The 12,077-nt window shown below is 43.0% G+C and overlaps 1 protein-coding gene across 1 annotated transcript in view; it reads left to right on the top strand.

The window, feature by feature from the left end:
* The window catches only part of Hmga2 (high mobility group AT-hook 2), a 114,256-nt gene that overhangs the window by 90,312 nt on the left and 11,867 nt on the right, over positions 1 to 12,077 (top strand). The window lies entirely within an intron of this gene.

Raw genomic sequence — 12,077 nt, 5'->3', positions numbered from 1 at the left:
ACAGCATTTTTAACATACAAATTACCAATTAAACATCTACATCTTTTCCCCCTCTAAAAATGTTGACTGTGGGACCTATTAGTTGATAGACAAGACTGACAAAATCAGTGGAGGGCTGAAATACTTAACGAATTTAAGACGCTGAGTATCTGACCCTTGGATCAACTAATTAAATTTGCATTGTTTAATTAGACTCGTTCTTTAACTGTTTGTGGCAGACATTTGGCTTTGGGGCCCAGGTTCTCGAAAGGAACAACCTAAGGCTCAGGAAGCAGAAGAGCAGAACAGTCACAGCCTCAATCAAGAAATGGAGAGAGAGAGAGAGAGAGAGAGATGAAGAGATGAATGCTGGTCCTTGGCATTCTCTTGCCTCTTTTTTTTTTCCGTTCAGTCAAGGACTCTGGCCCATAGAATGTCGCCACCCACTTTCAGGGCGCTTCTTCTCTCCTCAACTAAATATTTCTGGAAACTATCTCCTAGAGACACCTCCAAGTATGTCTCCCTGTCGATTCTAAATCCAGTTCAGCTGGCACTGCAGACCAGCCATCACAACCCCACACCTCACCTTTCTCATTCGGAGCAGCACATCATTCCTGGTTTTTAGGTCTCTGTCAGCTGCTCAGATTCCTCATACACAGTTCCCAAGCATCTGTATATTCACTGCACCCCTCCAGAGAGAAGAGAATCCTCCCATTTCCTAAAAGCAGGCACATAAAGAGAATGTGGTATGAGTGTTTCAATTCTGATTTAGATAAATGAGCACGTTGGGAGACGAGACGCTGCTCCGCACAGCCGCAATGGCAGGGCACAGCGTCTGAACAGCAGTGGCTTTCTGAGCATTCCTAAGTTACAGACAGGCTACAACGGGTGTTGCATGAGTCCGGTGGCCATTTCCTGTGTGCATTTCCTCAGCCTTATAGTAAGGACCTCGTTGTTGAACAATGTTAGCATCTTTTTTTTATACTTTGATATTTTTGCTTCTCATTAGAGAACTACTGGAATTCATGCCACTGAATAGTTCCCTTTATTCCCCAGCCCACTGGCATGTTTGCATTCCTGTGTTTTACTATCTAATATGTTGTGGCTGTAACTGGAGAATGCAAGAATTGCCTTCAGAAGAGCCCTGGGCCCCTATATTTTTACCCAAGTCATGCTTTGCCTTGCCTCCATTTTCCCCAGTGCCACTGTATCATGCATCATAGATGCTTACTGAGCAATGAGGATACCCAGGGAGCTTTTTATACACTCTTTCTGGTGTGTAACCTTCTTCACATGATGGGAGGTTTGTAAGTTGAAAGTGGTCTACATACAGGTCGAAGGACTGGAAGTGTTAAGTCCCTAGCTTGGCCCTTGACAGTTGTCCCACAGTCTTCCTTGCATTCTCCTTTCTTACTGTGAACGAGCCAGAGTATCTGTACATTTTCAGGAGACAGACTTAGCCCCTCTGTGACAACCAAGCAACTGTTCTCTGAAGTGACACAGCTGGGCCAAAAGAGGGTGTTGGGTCCCCCAGAACTGGAGTTAGAGGCGTTTGGGAGCTGCTCCAGTGTGGATACTTGGAAACCAAACCCAGGCCCTCTGCAGAAGCAGCAAGAGCTCTTAATGGCTGAGCCACCTCTCCAGCCACAAATTTAATAACATACAGGTTTCTTTCTAAAGAACCCCCTACATTGTAAATACCACCTGTCTTTTCCAGAACCCCCAGAGCTTTGCAGGTAGGAGAAGGAGAAGGACTAAAGCAAAGCCTTGTAGGCAGCAGCTGAATGCTGAAGGGGTGATTTCTTGATCCAGAGTCCCATTATATCAATACTAGAAAAGGCCTCATGGCATTCTCATGTATGTGTAGTACAGATATGTTTACTTCAACGTTCACTGACTAGATCCATTCATATAGGTCAGGTGTTGTTTTTGAAAGCCACTATTAGCAAACTGTTGCACTCTTAAGTACTGATCCTTATGACTGTTGTAAATACAAGAATTCCCCCCACCATGTGTGTGTGTGTATGAGAGAGAGAGATCCTCCTTCATTGCTCCATTCAATTTTTTTCTCTTTCCTTAATCTCAGTTGGGGAAAGCCTCTCTCTCTGTGTCCACTCATCAGCTGCTTTAAATAGCCAGGTTAGTGCTGAATGAAGGAAGTCAGTCCCCATCATAATATGCCTGCGAGCTGTGTGCCTGTGGACTTTGCACCACACAATACGAAGGAAGTTGCCATTGTCCTGCTCGGGGTGAGTGAACAAAACACGTGAAACACTGATTTGGTGGCCATGCGTAAGTCCTGTACAGCTGGAAACTAGAATCCTGAAGGCCACAAAAATGACAAGGCTCAAGTGACAAATTAGCAAATGGGAGGAGGTCTTTGATATTGAACAATGAAATCATAAACACGGCCGCTGCCCCCACGGCTGCTGCTACTGCCGCCACAACGGCCGCCTGCCCTGGTGCCATTAAGTGGTGTTTATTACATTCCCATCGCCAGCAGTTGCGCTGTGCACTTTAGCGACTTCCTATTTAGTCACACCCCCACCCCCACCCACCCAACAACCCACTGAGGCATCCACATTACACAGATGAGGAAAGTGACATTTAAATTGCTAAGTCGTACTGCTTACGCATGGGGAGCCCCACTAGGCGGAAGCACTCATGGCTGGTCTTTCTTCTTCCAAAACCGCACTTTCTAACACTACCTTGAAAGTCCTTCCCTAGGAGAACTCCTCAGGTACCGAGATATTATTACTTCTAAACTTTGCAAAGTAAATTGAGTTCCTTGGAGGGGACCCCACTACCGAGCCACAGGCCAAAAAGCTCCCTTGTAACAGCTCAAACTAACTAGCTTCCACATCCTGAGAGGGTAACTACAGTCAGTGCCTTCTAAACATACTTCCTTTATTTAAAAAAAAAATGCTACCAGCACAAACATTCCCTCCAAATCAGAGGTACGTACACAGATCTGGCAGCAAGTCCAGACATATCAAAGTGCATATTATCTAGAGCCAAGGACTCGAACACCACTGCGTCTTCAGGGAGACAGGCATCTAATATCAATAGACAATTTGTTCATACAGTTGGGACCCTCCCCGCTGAACTGACAGGGACTTGGGAGAGCAGTGTAAAACAAAGAGAGCAGTCAGAGGTGCTCCTGTACACGGCAGGCTTCTGTTCCTCTTCAGAGCAACTGAACAGGACTCGGGTGGATTCCCATTAAAAGCCTATAGACACCGTCAGATTCCAATTTATTTCCTACCCATCATCTCTGGAGTTCTATTCGGACACGATCAATGAGTTACAGCCAGCTCCTTAGGCAGCATGGCACAGTCACTGGCTGTTGGGGAATGGCTTCACACTTCAATCCGTGACGAAGCGAATGAACTCAACAGAGCTTCCAGAGGAATGTCCCAGACAGGCCAGGAAAGGCATCTCACGGTAACTGTAAAGCTGAAACCTGTGCATTGTGCACAGGACTGTTCTGCCTCGTCAGACACAGCCCACATAGGCAGGGCAAAGCAGCATAAAAGGAGAATCCTGTGCTCTCATCTTAGAGGCAGGAAGGGGTTCCAGTCAGCCAACACAGGCAGGGCAGCACAGTGAAAGCCAAACTGAATGAAGCCAAACTGGTTGCTCCTCTGTCCCTGTTTGTTATGATCATTTGGTGACAAAAAAAGTGACCTTTATCAAGGCTCAGGAGTGGCTCAATTTGCTGGAACTAGTCCCCTTACCTCACAGGGAAATTGGCTCAGCATGAAGGAAGAGCATTTTGTTGCTGTTCTTTGTTTGATCCTTTGTTTCAGTGGTTCTCAACCTGTGGGTCCCGACCCCTATGGAGGTCAAAGGACCATTTCTTAGAGGCCACATATCAGATATTCTGCACATCCAATATTTGCATTATGATTCATAACAGTAGCAAACTCCTAGTTATGAAGTATAATTTTATGGTTGCAGGTCACCACAACATAAGGAACTCCCTTAAAGGAGTTCATTAGGAAGGTTGAGAATGACTGGCTGGACATTTTATTACTAAGGCATCACCACTCACTCATGTGCTTCTGAGAGAGAGAGAGAGAGAGACTGAGGAAAATGTAACATAACAGGATAAAAAGACAGACTCTGAGCAACTCTTGACCCACTGAACCTACCACCAGGGAAGGTGTATCATGCTTAAGCTTGCTACCTTAGATAAAGTACATCCTTCTTACTCAGCTGGAGTTGGGCTTTCCTTGTATTCCCCAAGCCTATGGTTATTTTTATTAATTTATTTGAGACTCATTAGAATTCATTATCTAGGTTCTTATTCATTGGTTTAATTCTTGTTAGCCCTCTTCACATACACTGATCTATATGAGATATAGGAAGATAAAATTGTATTTAAAAAGTGTGTTAACTTTCTTTTATTATGACAAAATACCTGAGGGAATCAGGAAAATTATTTTATCTCAACATTTTGGACATTGCAGGTCATGAAGGTTTGGCCCTTTTGCATTGGAAAGGAGAAAGATTTCTTGCACACGAAGAGGGGATTTAGAAATTAGTTGGAAAGCTTTCTTAAAAGTGTATTCCACTAGAAGACAAAAAGTATGTCAGGGGCTGGGTCAAGTCGATTGGGTGGATGGTGTCTCTGGGAAGAATCTCACTGAAATTCTGTACTGGTGCTATGGATTGTTCTGAGTTGCGAACTCGGCTTTCTCTCAAGTTGGGGCTCAGCGTTGGGATCTCTGACTAGTCATTGTACCTTAATATAAATATGCATAAATATCGTATGTACAAGCAAGCTTGAAATGGGGTGTTCTCAGTAATTTTTTCTGTGTAGCAATGCAATGTACCATGGGTAAAAATTACGTGGCATGGGTGGGCACATTCCCAAAGACATCAGCCAGTGAGTACGGACAGCATGCAGGACAAGGGACTAAAGACAAGAAATGTATCAATTTCTTAACAGAAACTCATGGAGGTGGGATGAGAAAAGTCAGGCGTAGATGGAAGAGCTTATATAAGGACCTATATGACATCCATGCAGAAGGCAAGAATCTTTATCCTTCCTCACATTTTGGTTCCAAACAATCACATATAACGTGAGATTATAAACTCCATAGTTGTTGAAAGCATGTCATCTATTCTCTATGTTATATACACCACAGAATGTGTAACTAACATTTGAACTATAATGAAATATGAGAATGAGTGATAAAAATAAAACAAGGAAACAATTCACCGGTGTTTGTCACTGGTGCTTTCGTATTCATAGCCTTGCCTGACTTTTTTAGAGTTTGTAACTAATCAAAGAGAAATAATAAGGTTAAGATAGGTTTAAAGATAGTGATAGAACCATGTTTGATAAGGTGGGATTTCTACTTTCATAGAAACCTAAGGAGAAACAAGACGCTATTCGATTTGTAAGACACTTTACCCTTCCCATGTAGCCTCCACTAGCCTCAAGCTCATGATCCCACTGCTTTAGCCTCCCTAATTCTGAGATTCCAAGTGTGTGCCTGCATGCCTGGCTTGACTTCTTGAGTTTACAACAACGAAAGCCTCTTCTTTTTTCAGCCAAACTGTTACTGTAAAAATAGTTTTCTAATGCCCATCTGTCCTTAATACATTCTAATGCCCATGTCTTAATACATTGGAGACATTCTTTCTAACCCTGATCTTTTAAAAATTGTTATTTTAAAATACAATTTTTTCATTTGGTCATTTTTTTCCATAGTCTTAGAAATATTTTAGTGATATCTTCATGAAATGGTACTTTTAAAAACAATAGTTGCTAAAACATTGATTTTTTTTTTTAATGAAAAGCATGTTGATAAGCTGACTGATTACCCAAAAGGCCCTGTACATGGTGGAGCATGACAAACTGCCTGTCGGAGAAGCTGAGGTGGATAGTTCTGGGGTTGACCTGAAGTTTCACTTAGGTTTGGAACTGAGTAAGTTAGGAAGCCAGCCACATGGCTTTTCTAAAATAGGAATGGAGACATTGTAATTCACAGATTCTAAGGGAAGAGTCATGGATGCAGAGGAAACTTTGATAGGAGGTCCAAGGGGAAGGCATCCTTGGGAAAAGCCAGGATTCTGGGCCACTGTGGAAGTGTGAGAATGTGGAAGAGGAAAAAGTCACTTCCACAAGTGCTGAAAATGTTGATCGGGATAAACAACTTGTTCGGGAGTAGTTAACATTTCTTGGATTGAATATTAAGCTTCCTCTGAGGAAAATTACTCAGCAGCTGAAGTAAGCCACACGTTAGTGCCAAGAAAACAGTGCTAAATTCGGGTTCCAGGAGAGATATGAGTCAGTTAAGTATCAGAGGGCTCCCAGCTCATAAACCTTCCCTTTGTAGTTCCTGAGAACATGGGAGATTACCAGTGAATTTATCCTCTAGGAAAGGAAATGCCTAAAATCATGAGTCAGCTTTTAAATTTCAGTTTCTGTGACTAAATGTTCCCACTTCTAGGAAATGCTTTGGTAGCCAAGTGAATCTGTAAAGCCGTTTTTTCAGAGCTGGGTGTGGTGATGTGGTCCACACCTGTTTTGACAGTACTTAGAGTGAAGCCAGAGGATGGAGAATTCAAAACCAGCCTCAACTACATAGGGAATCTGAGGCCATCCTGGGCTACATAAGACCCTGTACCAAAAAACCTAAATAAATACGTAAATAATTTAAAATTTCACATGTTTCCATGTATGACCTGGAACAATGTTTTTAGGTCCAATGGAAAAAAAAAATATTGATTCTAAATCTTTTATGAAAGTAAAGTGTAATGAAAAATATCATTTCCTCTCATAAGCATACGGGAAAGTATAACAGGGTACAGCACACATTATATAGAATATTATATGTAATACATATAATAAATATATATGATTATGAAAGTCCAAATCCAGTTTAATGTAACTGATGTCTGGGTAATTACAGAAATTGTCTTAAGTGGACTTTCAAGCATGTCACTAACTAATTGGAATATTGACAACCAATTTTTGAAGGACTTCTTTTTCACCCCCAATACTCTTTGATTTTGCCCCCATTGTCTCATAGATGAGCTCTCCTTCGTCAGACACTGCATGTAAGCCTTTCCACCCACTGAACTTACTGCTGAAGTTTAAACTTTGGCTATGGCGCGTGCCTCGTATCTGTGATGAACAAACCCAGCAGCACACTCTTCAGACATCTATACATTTGCTCCTAAAAATGTGCCTATCCACACAGAAGAGCCTGTGGGCGTGGAAGCCATGGCCACCCCTCTCCTTCTCCTCTCGTTCTGTGTCCCTGAGGCTCATATCCTCTCACATGTAAGAATGTCTTGTAAGAAAAAAATAACTGAAAGTTGTATTTTATTCTCCAACATGCACATCCTCATTCCTCTCCCTCTTTAGTCTCTGGACAACTTGATACGTGTCTTCTTTGCTTTTATTTCTTGTCAAATACATAGCTTGTGAAATACTGATTTCTGTTTGATGGGCCCACTGGTAAGTTCATTGGGTCAAGACTGCTGGATGGAATCAGCGACTTACCACGACTGATTTTTTTAAAGGGTTCCTTATTGATCTGTCCCTTTGTCCTGAGGGTGTATTTAAGATTCCAGAGAGAAGGCAAAATCCACAGACTTATCACCTCTTAAATCTTATCCTAAGAGAGCTGCTTTGACTACAGTCACACACATACACACACACACATATACACACACACAAGCTAATGCTAGTCAGCTCCAAGACGGATTTGGACTTAGACTCTCTGGAATCAAAGACTGTATTCTGAAGAGAGTTAGAGAACACCTTCATTATTCTGAAACATACAGAGAGAATGGTGGTGGACACATCCCTTTGAACAGTCTCAAAAACAAAAAAATACAGCCAGGCGGTGATGGCACACAACTTTATTAATCCCAAAACTCAGGAGGCAGAGGCAGGTGGATCTCTGTGAGTTCAAGGACAGCCAGGGCTACACAGTGAAACCCTATCTGGAAACAAACAAACAGATAAACAAACAAACAAAACAAATACAATGTGAACTTTAAGAATCCAAAAACTAGCCAGGTGTGGTGGTATCTACCTTTAATCCCAACACTTGAGTAGCAGAAGCAGATAGATCTCTGAGTTCAAGACCAGCCTGATGCTCATAGGAAGTCCCAGGCCAGCCAAAGATATATAGTGAGATCCTGTGTCCAAGGAAAAAAAGGGAGAGTGCTGTGCTGCATGAATCTCAGAATCCCCAAAAGATGCTCTTTCTTTTTTTTTCATATTTGTGTAGAACTGGTGTCATTGGATTCAGACCCCTAAGCTGTTTCCGTGGTGGATTTCAACACAAGTTATTTATTTGCTTTGGCTTGAGATTGACCTAACCCTGGATAAGCAAACTGTAGCATAGTACACTGAAGGCTGTGAGGTTAGGGAGGCCCCTCTAACTCCAGCGCTGGGCAGGCAGGGACAAGTGGATGCCTGAAACTTGCTGGCCATCCAACCCAGCCAAGTAAGTGAGCTCCAGATTCATTCAAAGTCCTTGTCTCAGAAAGTAAGATGGAGGCCTGACAGCACAGCTAGCGGATAAAAGCAATTCGCTGCTAACATGGACAGTCTGAGTTCCGTGGAGCCCACACGATAGAAGAGCACTGACTCCCAAAAGTTATACTCTGACCTCACATATACGTGATGACCTCTGTATAGGAACACAGGCATAAAATAACTGAGTATAAAACATTTTAATACTAAGATAGAGAAGAGCTGAGGGAGACACCTGGCATGGGCGTCTAGACCCTACATGCCTCCGCATGTGCATGTGGACGCGCAGGCGAACATATACACCACACATACACATGCAAGAAGTTTAAATGACAAGGTGTTCACACAGCCTCTGTGAAAGGTGTGGCTTCTGGGGAATTCTAGTTCTCCAAGCGTATGAGACAAACCGCCCCCACTAAATAAGCCCACTGTGCACACCCACTCGCCAGACACAGAACCATCCTAATTGTCTGAGTGAACGACGTGAAAGATGTTGCCCTCTCTTCGATAAAACAGTCTTTACGGGATCCGTGCCGTTCAAACAGTCTCGCTGTGATCCCCGCCACATTAGAAAGAGAAGGCTCCCCTGAGGAGGTGAGACACCTGAGCCTCTCAGGCCCCTTAGTACCTAAGAAGAGCTGACTTAGGTGGGTCTGGTCCCCGCGCAGTGACTGCTCTGGGGGTTCCTGAGGGAAGAGTGAACCCCACCTCAGGTAGGTCAGGAAGCAAAGCTCTTCCTTCTGGGCTGGCTCTGGACTGCATTGCTTTGTTCTGTGGGAGTGAAAGTTTCCTCAGGAGAAAGAATTAATAGACTCAGGTTGTTTCAGTTTCAGAAGTAAACTCAAGGAAATTGGAGTTTCTACGCCTTAGTTTCCTGGCGAGAAAACGAAAACAGTAAGGTGCATGCCTTCCCAGGCACAAGAAGGCAGGTGTTAAAAATATAAAAGATGTTCACCTTTCTGCAGGATAGCTGTGTGTAAAATAGTATGCGTCTATTAAGATTTATGAAAACATAATGTTAACCACTCCAGAGATTAATAAGCAGAATTATCATTCAGTCCTTATGAAGATGCAGTGGCCAAGTGCATTTGTTGCCAAGAAGTGTAAGAATCCTGCTTCACTGTCTCAACATTTAGTTCTGAGCAGAGAGATGCCGAGAGGCAGATAAGAAGCTTGCAGTTTGTTGTTAGGAAGCTTTCCAGCTGGCAGCTTGCTTCCTTTTTATTTTTATGAATGGCTGTAGTATTATGATTTGGCCTGCATTTTTTGACCGGAGCCATTCATAAAAAACAAAACAAAACAAAATAACAACAAGAACAGCAGCAGCAGCAACAACAACAAAACTTTCTGGGCACAGTCTGGAGCCATCGGGTGCCAGAGGCTGGGAAAACATCCCGGCAGCCTTAACCACAAACAGCACTGAAAGCATTCAAGGGTCTGTTTGTTTGGTGGCCTGAGAAGTATGAGGTGCTGTGCCTAAGTGTAGCTGGGAGAACTTCTGTGACATGAACTAGGCTGGAAGCCAAGGCTGGCACAAGTTCAGACATTGTCTTTGCCCTCACTGAAGTGTCAGGACCTAATTCATGGAAAATTGGGTGAGCTGGCAGCCCTTTCAGAGAGTTTCATTGAGACACACTGTGCAAGATTCGCATGAATGGAGCTCCTCAGCCAAAAAAGGAGGGGGCTGAAGCAGTCGGAGCCAGACAGCCTGCAAGAAAGTGTGCAGATTAGGAACAGTTTGGAAATAACAGGGTACAGGTGTAAGCGGCAGGAGCAATGAGGAAGAAAGGCGCTCTCTTTGTAAACGAGGCCTTTTGAAAATGAATACTTTCGCAGCACACACTTTTGAATCCTAAGAGGCAGGAATCTCTGTGCTTCCTGGGTTCAAGTCTGTCTGGAAAAAAACATTCTCTCAAAAACTGGGCCTTGATGATGAGGTTGTCTCTACTGTGGTTTAATTCATGAGGCAGAGTTTTTGTTGTTGTTTTTTGGTAAGTAAAAATATCTTGTCAATTTCTCCTTTTTTTTTTTTTAATCTCATCCATCTTTTAAAAAATACTCTGCTGGTTTTATATAGTATTTTCAGTATCCAAGAAAACATCACTGTATCACAGACATTCTATGTTCCAGTCCTGTGCTTCTGAAGGACTGTAGCAATTTTATTTCTTTCACATGAATCTCTGAATCAAGGTGGCCCAGTTATATGTGCAAACTTAATAGCATTCGTAGGGCTTATAATCAAACATAAACATGTCACAAATCAGTCTATCAAAGGTAAGAGCTTTAGATCTACCTTTTGAAGCGCTGACAAATAGCAATCACCTCTGGATCTTTACTGGAAAATTAATTTAGGCTGCAGAAAGATCTCACAAGTTTCACTCAAAAGAGTACTGGCCTACCAGTACAGGTAAATAAATGGATGTAGATATGAAAACAAATCTTCCTAGGATACCATCACAAAAGTGAATGGATCCACAGAACAGGAGAAAATGTTTGCAAACTGTAGAGCTGATAAAGGAATATATCCAGAGCATTAGAAGGGACCTTGGGTCTTGTCTTATTTAGGGTTTCTGTTGCTATGGTGAAACACCATGACCAAAAGCAACTTGGGGAGGAAAGGGTTTACTTGGCGCTTGCTTCCACACCACTGTTCATCATCAAAGGAAGTCAACAGGAACTCAAACAGGGAAGGACCTGGAGGCAGGAGCTGATGCAGAGGCCATGGAGAGTGCTGCTTACTGGCTTGCTCCTCATGGCTTGCTCATCCTATTTTCTTAGAGAACCCAGGACCAAAGGCCCAGGGATGGCACCACCCACACTGGGCTGGGCCTGCCAATCAATCACTAGTTAAGAAAATGTTCTACAGGCATTCTTACAGCCTGATATCTTGGAGGCATTTTTTTTTTCAGTTGAGGTTTCCTCCTCTCAAATGACTATCCTGTGTCAAGTTGACATAAAACTAACCAGTACAAGTCTCAATGTTGAAAAAAAAAGTTGTAGGTTTTTTGTTTGTTTTTAGTGAGCAAAGCATTTGAATACGCATTTCTCTACAGAAGCTAAACCAACTAATGAACATTGAGATAGGTAAAATGTGGTAAGGTCAAGGAAAGCAATTGACAGTTGATACTGTAGGAGTTATTTTCCCAGTTTTGTTACAAAAGATCTGACAAAGGCCACTCAAGACAGAAAGGGTGTAGTTGGGCTTACAGTTCAGGGAGACCCAGTCCACAGTGGTGGGAGGCGATGGCGGCTGGAGCCTGAGTCAGCTGGCCACCTTACTTTCTCTGTTTGAAAGTGGAGAGTGATGGGTGTGGTTGCTCAACTTCTTCCTTTTCGTTCAGTCTGGAACCCCGATAACGGGATGGTGCTGCCACTTTCCAGGTGGGCCCTCTCTCTTCAGTTAAACCTTTTTCACAGACACACCCAGGGCTGCATTTCTGTGGTGACTGCAAATCCAATTAAGTTTAGGTATTACCATATGAATTACCCTCCTCACCTGGAGACTAAATGTGCAGAGACACCAGACCCCTTTCATAATTCCTCCGCTTTGAGAAGTCTGAAACAAGCCAATTTACATAACAGAAGGTAGATG

The sequence above is a fragment of the Psammomys obesus genome, unplaced genomic scaffold (assembly GCF_907164565.1).
Source record: "Psammomys obesus unplaced genomic scaffold, mPsaObe1.curated_primary_1811, whole genome shotgun sequence".
Lineage (NCBI taxonomy): Eukaryota > Metazoa > Chordata > Mammalia > Rodentia > Muridae > Psammomys > Psammomys obesus.
The sequence above is the reverse complement of the archived record's forward strand: the minus strand, read 5'-3'. Positions and strand labels throughout refer to the sequence as shown.